The sequence below is a fragment of the Drosophila arizonae genome, chromosome 4 (genome assembly GCF_054131065.1).
Source record: "Drosophila arizonae isolate 15081-1271.41 chromosome 4, UAZ_ARI_1.0, whole genome shotgun sequence".
Taxonomy (NCBI): domain Eukaryota; kingdom Metazoa; phylum Arthropoda; class Insecta; order Diptera; family Drosophilidae; genus Drosophila; species Drosophila arizonae.
In genome coordinates this window covers 10,789,598-10,802,060 of record NC_142924.1, presented here as the reverse complement: position 1 = coordinate 10,802,060, position 12,463 = coordinate 10,789,598, and the positions used below count along the sequence as shown (strand labels likewise).

Sequence of the window (12,463 nt, the reverse complement as noted above, 5' to 3'; positions counted from 1 at the left end):
GCGCGCGCCCGTCGTTCGTTGGGTTGTGTTCGCCTTTGTTTGTTGCTATTGTTGTTGTTGTTGTCGTTGTTGGTATTGTTGTTGCTTTAGTTTCGTTTTGGCTTTGGCCAAACCTTGAACCGCACCGCATTCAGTTTATTGGCCGCGTTTTTACAACGAATACCGTTGCGAGCTAAACGTTTGGCTCGACTGGCTGCCAGTCTGCTCTATGATGATTACGCGATGATCATCATGACGACAATGATGTTGATTATTTATGAGCAGCTTTAGCTGAGTTGCTTTCTGGCATATTCGCAGATACACACAGCCAGCTAGTCAGACAGTCGAACAGAGTCACATAGCCAGTCAGCTAATAGGGGCAGGGCGGGGCAGGGCAGCACAGGTGAGGCGTTTGAGTTTGTCGATAAAGCCAAAAAACCAATAGATAAAGAATCAGTTGCATATATGCACATACACACTATATACAAAGAGAAATTGTAGATATAGATGTACGTAAAGCTATTTATATTAAGATACAGATAAAGATATAGATGCAAATGCTGTGGTCGTAGAGGTCTATATCGATACGGCAACTGCAGTTAGCATAGATACTAAGTAGAGTTGCAGATGCATGCACATATAAATATAAACATATATAGATATGGACTTAATGAAGATATACAGAGCTAAAGATATATCTGCTAATAGATAGATAAAAGTTGAAATTCTAATGTTGGCAACATATAACATTATGTTGAAGATATTTAGACTATATAAATAAAATGGCACGGCTATAGATACAAATAAACAAACCTAAATATATACAGATACATTTAAATTGCATAGTATATACAAATCTAATGATGACTATAAAGATACAACAATATCTGCATATTCATAAAAATATACATACATTCATATATTTATAGGTAGAGGTAATAAAGATACATCTAAAGCTACTAAAAGATAGATACTTTGTTGCAGATTTATATCTAGATAGATGTAGATGTCTAATGCTGCAGCTACAGCTACACACGAAGCTACTCCGATACAGAGATAAAGATACATATGGCTGCACACAGATAAAGATACACCGATGCACCACATACATGCTCACATTTTGTGCTATTAATAGATGGATAACAACTCACATGAAGATACAGATACTCATATAATATACACTGATATCAATGCTTCGCTCTATATCTGCAGCTTCGACTACAGTGGTACCTAGAGACTCACACACACACATACATACACATAAAGAAACATTCATTTTCGTCAGATTTGCTAGAGGCACGTGTCGTTGGATATCCTTGGGTCACATTCCAAGCTCCACCTCGCCCTAACTGCGGCTGCCCCTTTTTTGCCGTTTCTTGTTGTTGCAAATAATTTATTTATTTATGTTTGCAATTTGCTTTGGCTCGTATTTTGTTGTTGCTGTTTTTTCTGCTGTTTGCTGTGTTGACTCGGCCGTACAAGGACGAATTTAGATGTTAATGAACTGAGCAAACAAACTTTTTGACGGCAAGTGCGGCATTGCGTGTGTATGTGTGCGAGAGAGAGAGAGAGAGAGTGAGACACACTGTGTATGTGTGTGTGTATTTGCAATTTTTGTTGCCAATTTGTCAACTATTTAATGTGAATATTCGTTGGTTAAACGATCTACATGTGTAGAACATAATGGAGGCTAATTTATTCATAGCTCTGCGGCCAGATTCCCTGGAAAACTAGCAGCAACTGGTGGAGCATATTGCATGGAGTGATAAGTAAGATACACTTGACAGATGCACTAGACAGGGAAGCATTTATATAAATAAGAAAATCAGTTCATTTAAACTATAAATAAACTAAATAATTTCAATAACAGAATTTCTTCTGTTTTTTTTTTTTTAATTTTTAAATTATTATTATAAATATTATTTTATTAACTTACTATCTTCTACAAATTCCACATCTGAGTATTTGGCTATGTCTCTCCCTCTCACTCCCTCGCTAATTCTACTTACATTTTTACAGTCTACAGAGTATCTAATAGTCGTAGCATCTTAGCACCTTAGCATCTATTCATAATTTGATTTGTTGCACAGGGATTACGAAACGTGGCTGCAGCAGCAGCAGCTGCAACTAGTCGCCTGGCTATCCTTCTATGATTGCAACTGATTGTCTCGGCTGTCGCTGCTGCCGCTGCTGTTGCACCTGTTGGCCAGGTAGTTAGCAATTTTCATAGCTTGGACATTTGAAGAAGGCAACAGGCAGCAGGCAGCAGGCTGCGGGCAGCGAGCAGGAGACTGGCAATTTTTATGTTTCCGGCTCTGATTAGTGCTGAAGATGCGCCCTAAACCGGAATGCAAATGCCAAGCGGCTCTAACTGGGCACAAATCAATTGGCCAAACCAGCAGCAGGAGCAGCACAGCAGCAGCAGCAGCAGCAGCAGCAGCAGTAAAATCAAAGCAACAGCAGCAGCATCATCAATAATTGCAACCAGTTTTGCAATAGTCGCGGAGTGTTGAACTAAACCAGTTTTTTATTTACTCTTTTTTTTTTGTATTTTCAATATTTCTTTAACTTTTTTTTTTTGGTACGGAAAATGTAGGAAGTAAAATGCAGCAGCAACACCAATAACAAAGCAACAGACAGGAAGTGGCAGGCCTTTTTGTTGTTGCTGCTGTAAGTGAATGAACCTGCGCAAGTGTGTGTGTGTGCGAGTGTGAGAGAGTGAAGGAGTTAAAGCTGTGTATGTGTGTGTGTGTTTGTTGATTTTTGATGATTATATTAATATTAAGCATACGCTCTGGAAGACTGAATTATTTATTATGAGAGCAAGAGGCAGCGCATGGAGAGTGGAGAGAGCGAGAGAGAGAGAGAGAGTGCGTGGAGTGGAGAGTGTAGAAAGGAAATGCGAAAGAAGAATTCAATTTACCATTCAATTGGGAGCAGCTCCTGCCGCAAGCTTCATGCGGCTGCTATCCAAAAATAGGCGCTGCCAATTCGCCTCAATTTTATTGTTGTTGTTGTTGTAGTTTTTGAAGCTGCGTTCGTTGGCTTTTTTTTGTTAATTTTTGTATTGTTTGTTGTTGTTGTTGTCTCGTGTGTTGATTTCAGAAACTTCACTTAAGGGCAACAGTTTGCGCCGCTCAGCTGCTTTAATTTCACTCTGCTCTGCTTTTGGATTTTGATTTTTTTCTTTTTACTTTTTTTTTTGTATTTTTTGTATATGTATTTTCCTTTTTACCTCTTGTGACGTTTCTTTTTTTCACTGTCACTTCGCAGCTGGAATTGGGGAACTCTGGCTGCCTCTTCCTCCACGCACACACAGCCACTAACGCACTCACACGCAGAGAGGGAGAGTGCTGCTGCAGCGGCGGCAACAGCGGCGGGTGGCCGCAACTTCAACTTGATTTTGAAATTCAAATCACAATGCCCGCGAGCAATTTATGCAACACACTGTGGCCAGGCTCTGGGACGACGCATCAATTGCTGCAAGTGTGTGCGTGAATTCGTGCGTGTGTTTGTGTATTGAACGGCTTAACGCACTTTATAAGTTACAATTTTTGCTACTACTGCTGCTGCTTCTTCTACTTCTTCTACTTCTTCTTCTTGTTATTTTTTGATAAATACACAAAACGAACGCGAATTCGAGCTGCGAGCAGCGTTTGTTGTGTTCGCTTTTCGGGGAGCGTTCGCGTGCCGCGCGCTTGAAGCAACGAGAGACAACTGTAAACGAGCTAACGAACGACAGCGAAGCGACGCGAACGAAAAGCGGCCGCTGCTGCGCGGCGAACGTCGACGCAAAGCTTTTACACCAGCAGCAGCGGCAGCAGCCGCAGCGAGCGTCGCAGCAGCAGCTACAAGAATATGAGAAGCAAAACAAAGAAGTGCAAACAGCAGCATGGGAGCGAGAGAGCGTCTGGTAGCCAGTCAAAGCTGCCGTGCAGGGCACCCATTGAGAGAGCGAGCGAGAGAGAGAGAGACTCGGAGAGCGAGTTTTTCAGCTTGCAGAACTTTCGAATGCAGCAGGAAGCACTGCAGTTGGCCGCGACGTCGATGTCGACGCCACCGTCGACTTCGACAGCGACTGCAAACCAATTGAAATTGAGTAACGAGATTTGTGTGTGCTGCATCCGTGAGATTGCAACAAAAAGCTGCACAACCGGTGTTAGATGCATTTGCATTTACATTTTGAAGCTGCGACTGCTTGTGACTGCGACTGCGACTGCGACTGCTGCACATTTGGCAACGTGGCCAGCGGCACGTCTTACAATTTGCAATACCAGCAGAAGGCAAAAAAGGTACAAACAAAAACTGAACATGGCGACTGCTTGGCAGTTACATAAGCCTTGATTTAGATGACGGCTTAGATACGTCTCTTTCGCCTTCTCTGCCTCTACGAATGCATGTTTGTGTGTGTGAGTGTGTGGGTATTGGCAATAAGGAAGTAACTTTTCATGCCAGCTCTGTACGCTTTGAATGCATTTCTTTGATCAAGTTGCTGCCTCAAGGAAACAGGATAAATCGTTCGACAATGTTCCGTTGCCAATTTTTTCTTTTTGAGCAGCCGAAACAAAAATGAAAAACTTTTACTATTTCCGCCAGTCATGAAACAGATGTAATGGAAAATTGAAAGAAATCTTAATTGAACTGATAAAATGACGGCGAAAACTTATGTAAGCCATGTGGAATTAGTTATGTAGCTGCAGGCTGAAAGGCGTATCTGAGCATCTGATGGGGAATTAGCGATGTATCTACAAATTGAAATGATATGTGAAAGATGTAGGATGGTGTGTATCTTACATGGAAAGAGAGAGAGAGAGAGAGAGAGAGAAAAAAACGGATTTCGCTATAGAACAGGCAAAAGTATCTAATAGATGTAGATTCATTTAGCAAAAGTACAGTTGCCACAAAACATACATTTTTGATGTATTTCGTTGAAATTGAAATTGTAACATTTGAATGCAGTTTTGCAACGAATGGTGCCAAGGCACCACGCCTCTCGCCCCATGACCCATGCTCCATGCCGCAAGCCCTGCAGGCCCAGCCACGCCCATTGTTTTCGAATCTAATTGCTGGTTGAAATTGTTGCTAAACATGGTCGCCCGACCGTTATTCGATGCACAAGCCCCAGCAACTAATTTGCAGCACGCACAACATGCAACACCAAAAAGGGGCAACTGCAGTGGCGGGGGGCACGGCCAGCAGGAGGCAGGAGCGGTCAGGTTGCAGCTGGGGAATGAGTCTCAAGTGTTGATTTCCTTAGCGCTGCGGCATGTCAGGCACGTTTAAGCACGCTGCCAGCTTTGATTTAATTTAGTAGCAACTTGCAACACTTGCAACGGAGCAGCAGCAGCAGCAGCAGCAGGAAAAGAGTCATCGATCACGACCGCAAATGATCTTCATCATCGTGGGGTGCTGTGTGCTTATGACACAGCTGCCAGCAGTTCGAGCAACAATTTAACATGCAACATCATCAGCTTCAACATCAACTTCAACTTCAGCTTCGGCTTCAGCTTCGGCTTCAGCTTTAGCTGCGGCTTCACTTGATTAAGCAGTTAAATCAAAACGTTCAATGCTTGGGCCATGCCGCTTGCCGCATGTGGCCAGAGCCGCTGCGACGGCTCCGAGGTGTTTTCAACGAGCGCCTGTCAAAGTTGCCGCCGCGGCCACACTTGAGAGCGCACGCAAAAGGTCAACGCATTCTCCCTCTCCATCTCGCTCTCGCTCTCTCACTCCCTGTCTCTGCTGCTAAAGGGAAATGCCACACAACAGCAGCAGCAACAACAACAACAACAGCAACAGCAGCCTCACTTAACGAAGCGGCGTGTTAATTGAAGACAGGCAGGCAACTGGCCAAAGCTGAGGTTGAGGTTGTTAGCCAGCAGCAACAACAACAGCAACAACAACAGCAACAACAACAGCAACAACAACAGCAACAACAACAGCAGCAGCAATTGTTGCTAGTGTAGTTGCTTGTTGGGTGTTTTATTCGTATTTCTGGTAAAAATCAAACGCTTCACTGATTCATGCGTTGGCCGCCAACAACAGCAGCAGCAGCAACAACAACAACAGCAGCAGCAACAACAAAAACAGCAGCAGCAGCAGCAGCAACAGCAGCAACAATTGTTGCTGTTGCAATCAGCGCTGCCTGCATTTGCAGTTGCTCTGCTGCTGCTTCTGCTGCTGTCGCTGCCGTTGGCGTTGCCGTTGCAGTTGCATTTTGCAGTTTGCTTCCTCATTTTTGTTGCATGTGCAACCGCATAACTTAAATGCTCCGTTTGCCTTTCCGCTCTTCTGGCTCTGCTGCGTTTGCCCGCACTTTGATCTGTGTGCAAATCTTTTGATTTGCCTGTTTGTCCGTCTGTCCGTCTGTCTGTCTGTTTGCCTGCTTGTTGTCTCTGTCTTTGGCTTTGTTGCACTCAGACGCTCGTAAATTTGTTGCAATTAAACAGACACCCAAAGTGCAGCTCAAGTGCTTTGCATTTGCTTTGCATTGAATAAGACTCGCGGCAGCTCAGCTAATGCATGCTGCGCTGCAATTTTGAGACCCAAATAAAATTGCAATAAAGTAGATGAAGCATTTGTAAAATATGTGCATGAATTGTAAGTTCATTACATTGTGTGTATACTGTGACTATTTTGTTATTTAGGGAATTCCTGATTGAGTCTTTGATAGTGTCTTGAGAAACTGGCTTAAGAGAGGGCAGTTCGGCTTAAAAAATACTTAAAATTATAGCTCTTATAAAAATGTGAAATATATTTATTAAATTTTTTTAAGGTGCTTAAGCAACATTTTCTATTTGAGTGATGCTTTTCTTATTATTATGATTATTATTATTACTATTATTATTTTTTCTTATATACGAGCTGTTGCTTACTCCTATAGTCCCTTTTTAATATAAGAAGCTGCATATAGAAATTTATAGGTTTATAGATTCATATATGTAATATGTATATATAATAAATATATTTTTATTTATAAATAATATATTATGTATAATTACTCGAAATATTCCATTCAGTCATTGGTCCATTGGTCTACTCCTATTCTATACATAGCAAACTTACTCAATCTCAATTTATAGCCTTTAGGCTAAAGACTTCCATTCAGATGTTAAACTGTATTTACAGCTTTTATATCAAACTGCCTAACAAATGAAAGAGAAGAGAAAGAGAGATGCAAAATAAGAATTCTAATTATCTCCATCATCTCATCAGCTCGGTCAACTCAACAGCAACTCCCATTAGCATTGTCTGCATAAAAGTCTTTGGTAACTTTGGATGACAATAGATACTTTAAGCCAACTAACGTATTTATCTAAGTTTTTCACTTAAACTTTGCACAACCAGAAGCTGTCACCAGCAACAAGAGCTGCTGATTGCTGCTACCCGCCAGCAACAGCAGCAGCAGCAGCAGCAGCAGTTGAAGCAGCTGCAACTCGCTTTGGTCAATTTATGATTTCGCATAATGTTGCAATCACTTTTGGCTGCATAATGGAAATGCGTAATGTTTTCCGGGTGGCGTCTTCAGCGACAGCAAACGACGCGTGAAGTGGCAGCAGCAGGAGGAGCAACAACAGCAGCAGCAACAGCAGCAGCAGCAACTGTTGCAATTGGCAGCTTTATCAAAGCTGATAAAAGTCCAGCAGAATCGCGGAAGCGTCAAGAAAAATGCGTGCAACGCCCGTCACGTTGCTAAAGTGCAGTTCAATGAACCTAGCCAAGCGGGTGCAATTGTCAATGTACTTTATGTTGTTGCTGCTGTTGTTGTTTGTGTTGCTGTTGCTGCTGCTGCTGCTGCTACGATGAGTCGTCAACTATTAAGTATACGCAACAGCATATATTTATATGTGCATGGCGAATGGCAGCGCATCATAATCATTTATTTTTGCACTAGACGCGACAACAATGACTGCAACAACAACAACAACAACACACTCAAGTGCCTTGGCTAATTTTATAAACTTATTTTATTCATTCTCCGCTTTTCGCAGTGATTTGTTGTGTTTGTTGTGTTTGCTGCATTTAGTTGAAGTGCTTCGCATTTTCCTCTTCTTCTTCTCTTACTCTTCCTCTTCCTCTTCTCTTTATAATATTTACTAAGGAAATTTAGTATGCAACGCGCGTTGACAGCGCCACCGAGCGGGGCTCTCACTACTTGGTTTACTCTGATTGACATTTAGAAGTCAACGCTCGCCCATTGCAGCTGCAGCTGTCTTTGTCTTACTGCCAGCAGCAGCAGCAACAACAGCAACAGCAACAACAACTCTGTCTGGGTGCAAAGTCAAACTGCAATCATCTGCAGCAGTCGCGCCGAGTGCGTGTGTGTGTGTGTGAGTGTGCGTGGGCGATATTTTGTTGTTGCTTGACTTTTTGCCATTAATTGGCATTAGATAGTTGCACTTACAATTTGTACAGGTGCTAAAGATGTTGAGTCGAGTGGAAATTGCGTTCATATAGGTGGTAAATGTGGGACGCAGGGCAAGAGAAAAGGATGTATAGCTGCTGCTTGAATAGCTTTTGATATTCTAGTTTATATATGTCTTACTAAAAATGTGCATACAATTGTGTAAAATAATATAGAATGCACATATTTTGTGAATGAGGAAAGAAATGTTCAATTGCTGTTGAAATAGTTTATAATATTATTTTTTGTATATATAACTAAAAATATAAAAAACCATTATACCCTGATTTCCCAAAAAATATAAATTATTTTTAATTGTCACTTATATGTTTTAATTTATGTTGATGTAGAAGAAGAGTAGGTGAACAAGGTTCAATTCACTCTAAATTAACTTCTTAATCGCTTCCTCTTCCATAATTTCTGTAAGCAGAAATTAAATCTAAATAGATTTGACATCTTTCTTTCTTTTCAATCTGTCCCTCTCTATAAATATTTTCCTTTCTTTATATCTATGGCTCTCTCTCTCTCTTTCTCTCTCTCTTAACCTCTAAAAAGTCTAATTGAAACTATATATATACATTTAAGTTCATTTAGAAAACTTCAACTAAGCACTCTCTCTCTCTCTCTCTCTCTTTCTTTCTCATTCCCTCTCTGTCTCTTTTCAAAATGCTAATCTATTCCATCGCTCTCAGGTCACACTCTCAGAGCACTCACATTCACAGCCCCCGCAGCAGCGATGCCCAGCCATAAAGCAGCTCCGTTTCAGGTGTGAAAGCAACTCATTTATCAAACAATGACAATTGCTGCGCCACAATTTGAACACAATTTTCAAACTGTTCTGTGGCATTTTTATATTTTATTTTGGCTTTTTGACTATTCAAGCAAAAAATTACGCATACGCCGCGTGGAAAGTTACAGCAGACAGGCAAATGCAAACGACCTGCCTTGAATGCCACCCGCTGACTCATTTCGCTCTGCTGTTTCTTGGGCAAATAAATTTGCAATTGATGCAGAAATGTGCAAATTTTACAGCACCAGCAGCAGCAGCAGATAACAAGAATTTATTTTTTTGGCCAGCCAGTAAATACGATTAGTCATTGAACAACAACAGCAACTGTTGCTGCTGCCAACTCAATTACAAAAGTTTGCCACAAATTTTTGTGCATTGAACTTTTGTGCTGCAGTTCACAATTGTTATTATTATAATTTGTATTTTTTGCATTTATTTTTTATGTGCTTCGAGCTCTTTTGTCAGCCCCAAAAAAGAAAAAGGGAAAAAAGAATCTGTTGTTGACGTCGCTCGTTTGTTTATTCTGGCACTTTTCTTGCGAATTTGTTTTGCGTAGCGACAATGTGTTAATTCAACAACAAATAGCCAACAACAGCAACAACAATTGCTGGCAAAGTGCAGCAAACGAGCGCGTCTAATTGCGATGTTGCTGCCAGACGCGCGCATGCGTAACAACAGCAGCAACAGCCGAGAGGAGAAAGGCGAGAGGCGAGAGGCGAGAGGCAATGGACGTTAGCAACAGCCAACAATGACAAAGTGTTGCTCATGTAGATTGCATAAACTAGCAACAGCAATTAAGCAGTTAGAATGTTGCAACAACTGCAACAGGTGTTGCTGTTGTTGCCGTCGATGTTGTTGTTGCTGCTGCTGTTGTTTGCTGTGTTGACTGAACTTTTCACATCTCATGCCAAATTGTCAGCAGCGATTAATCGCGCATTTATTTGAAATGCTAAATGTTTATAAATAAAGCACACACCAGCAACAACAACAACAACAACAGCAACAGCAACACATTTTAAATACATAATTAAAATTTAAATGATATTTCGGCAGCAACTCACGAAAAATGAATATATTTTTATTTTCTCGATCGTCTTTGTTGCTGTTTGCAGCTCGTTTTGTGCCGAAAAGTCATAAAAATTGCGTGCATTGGACTTTGCTGCTGCTGACTCGGCGACTGCTGACTGGAAAGAGATGACAGAACAGCAGCAACAGCAACAACAACAGCAGCAGCAGCAGCGGAAGTGAGTGCAACTGAAAGTGAAAGGCGCGGGAAGAATGTAAAGGAAGTGCAAAGCAGAAGCAATAACATTTTGTAATCTGCTCTGTGGAGTCATTGAACACGGCAACACACCTGAGTGAGCGACCAGGCAGAGTTGAGAGCAGAAGCTAATGCCCAGCCAGATTAGGTGTGAAGTAAAATGTAATAAGGTTTTAGGTGGAACCGGATAAAAGGCGGCAATTCAAAGTGCTTTGAATGGTAAGAACTTCCGAGATATCGATAAATATCGATGCGATTAATCATTGATTTTATTGAATATGTCTGGATGGTCAAATATGATAAACTGGTTAAGCTAAGTCAATGGATATAAATCTTTTATGCTTACTAATAACGACTAACCCGACTGGCAGATACCCTGTACGTAAACTCAAGTTGAATACGAAATTCATCGTAACTTTTCACCATCCCACTGCTCAAAGAAATAACATTTACATCTTGAATTGATAAATACCTATATTTATACCTATATTTATATATATTAAAAAACAAAATTGATTTTCAAGCTTACTCTGCATCAGTTCAACTTTATCATGGTAAAATATCTTGTTTCATTCTCTTTTAACCATATCTTCTTCACGATATAACAGAATCAGTATAAAATTGATGCTTATCCACCTTCTGGAAAGGCTAGATCTATTTCAGAACTGATGCCTATTAAGAATAGATACATTTGCTGGACTCTACATAAATTTAGCACTCAAACTGACATTAACGAGCATATTAATCCATTTTATGGACAGCTTGGCAAGCTCTTGGCCATAATTCCATCATAAAAGCCATACAAATAACGCCCCAAAAACCGCTCAAATAGACTGAATGATTTACTTTTTGTTTCAGTTTCACTCCCTCTCTCACTCTCTGGCTCTCTCTTTCTCTCCTCTCTCTCTTTCAATTTCAATTGGCAAATGGAAGTTGTAGAAAAAGTTCAAACAATTGGATTTAGCTGAAAACAATGGCAAAAGGTGTTTGCTGTTGCGCTTTAATGTAGCCAGGCAAACAAAGCACAGCAATTGTCGGCCAGAAAATGAATAAAAAAAACACGAGTGCACAACAACAATGGGCCAACAAACCATAGTAACAACAACAACAACAACAACGGCAGCAGCAGCAGCAGCAGCAATAACAATTCGCATTCGTCTAGAACTGGCAGCTGACCCAGTTTAAAGCCACAATTACAATTTCGTCTCTCAAAAGCTCCGCTGTTTGTCTTAAGCTGCGCAGACGCAGCAGCAGCAGCATCAACAACAAGAGCAACAGCAGCAACAGCTTGTCTTTTTTTTTTTTTTGGCTGTTCAAAGAGTCATCCAACAAGCGCGACAGAGCAGATCTCTCCGTGTGTTGCTGACATTTGATAGTTTGCTTTCAAATTGACTACAATTGGAGTCAGACTCGATGTCGAGCTGTTCTATGTTACTATGTCGCCTTGGCTGTTGCTGCTGCTGCTGTTGTTGTTGTCGTTGTTGCTGTTGCCGCGGGCGACAACTTTGTACCCATTCCCAAGCCAAGACATTTGGCACTGTGGGCCTAGTTGCTATTTTGCTGGCCCACAAATATTTGGCATTTTAATTGCATTTCGATTGACAGCGCTGAGAAAACACGCATACGCCACGTATTCCAATCGTCGCTGCCTCTAGTCCTGCAGCAACAAAATACGCAAAATTAAATTAGCGCAGAATTCGCATTGCGGCAGCTGCCATACAAAATGGGGCAAACTTTTGTGGCCCGTGAACTCTGACCCAATTGCGAGGCAGCGGCAAAATTAAAACTCTAATGACAGTTGCTGAAATTAAATTCGGGCACATAAGAGAGCAGAAGCAGAAATTTGGGAGTGCAGCTGACTTATCTATAATAGATTTATAAAAAAAGCTTTGGGCTCTAAGCACAGCCTAATAATATTTAAGATTTGAATCTAGGTATAAGCTTTTAAAGTCTCTTTAAACTAAGCTTGAATTGTTTTTAAAGAATAAATTAGCAAATGATGATCTATACATATATTAATCCAAGCATAAGC

The 12,463-nt window shown here is 41.0% G+C and overlaps 1 protein-coding gene across 2 annotated transcripts in view; it reads right to left on the bottom strand.

Annotated features, from left to right (window-relative positions):
- The window catches only part of Eip78C (Ecdysone-induced protein 78C), a 49,427-nt gene that overhangs the window by 19,702 nt on the left and 17,262 nt on the right, over nt 1–12,463 (bottom strand). The gene's annotated exons all lie outside the window — the stretch shown is intronic.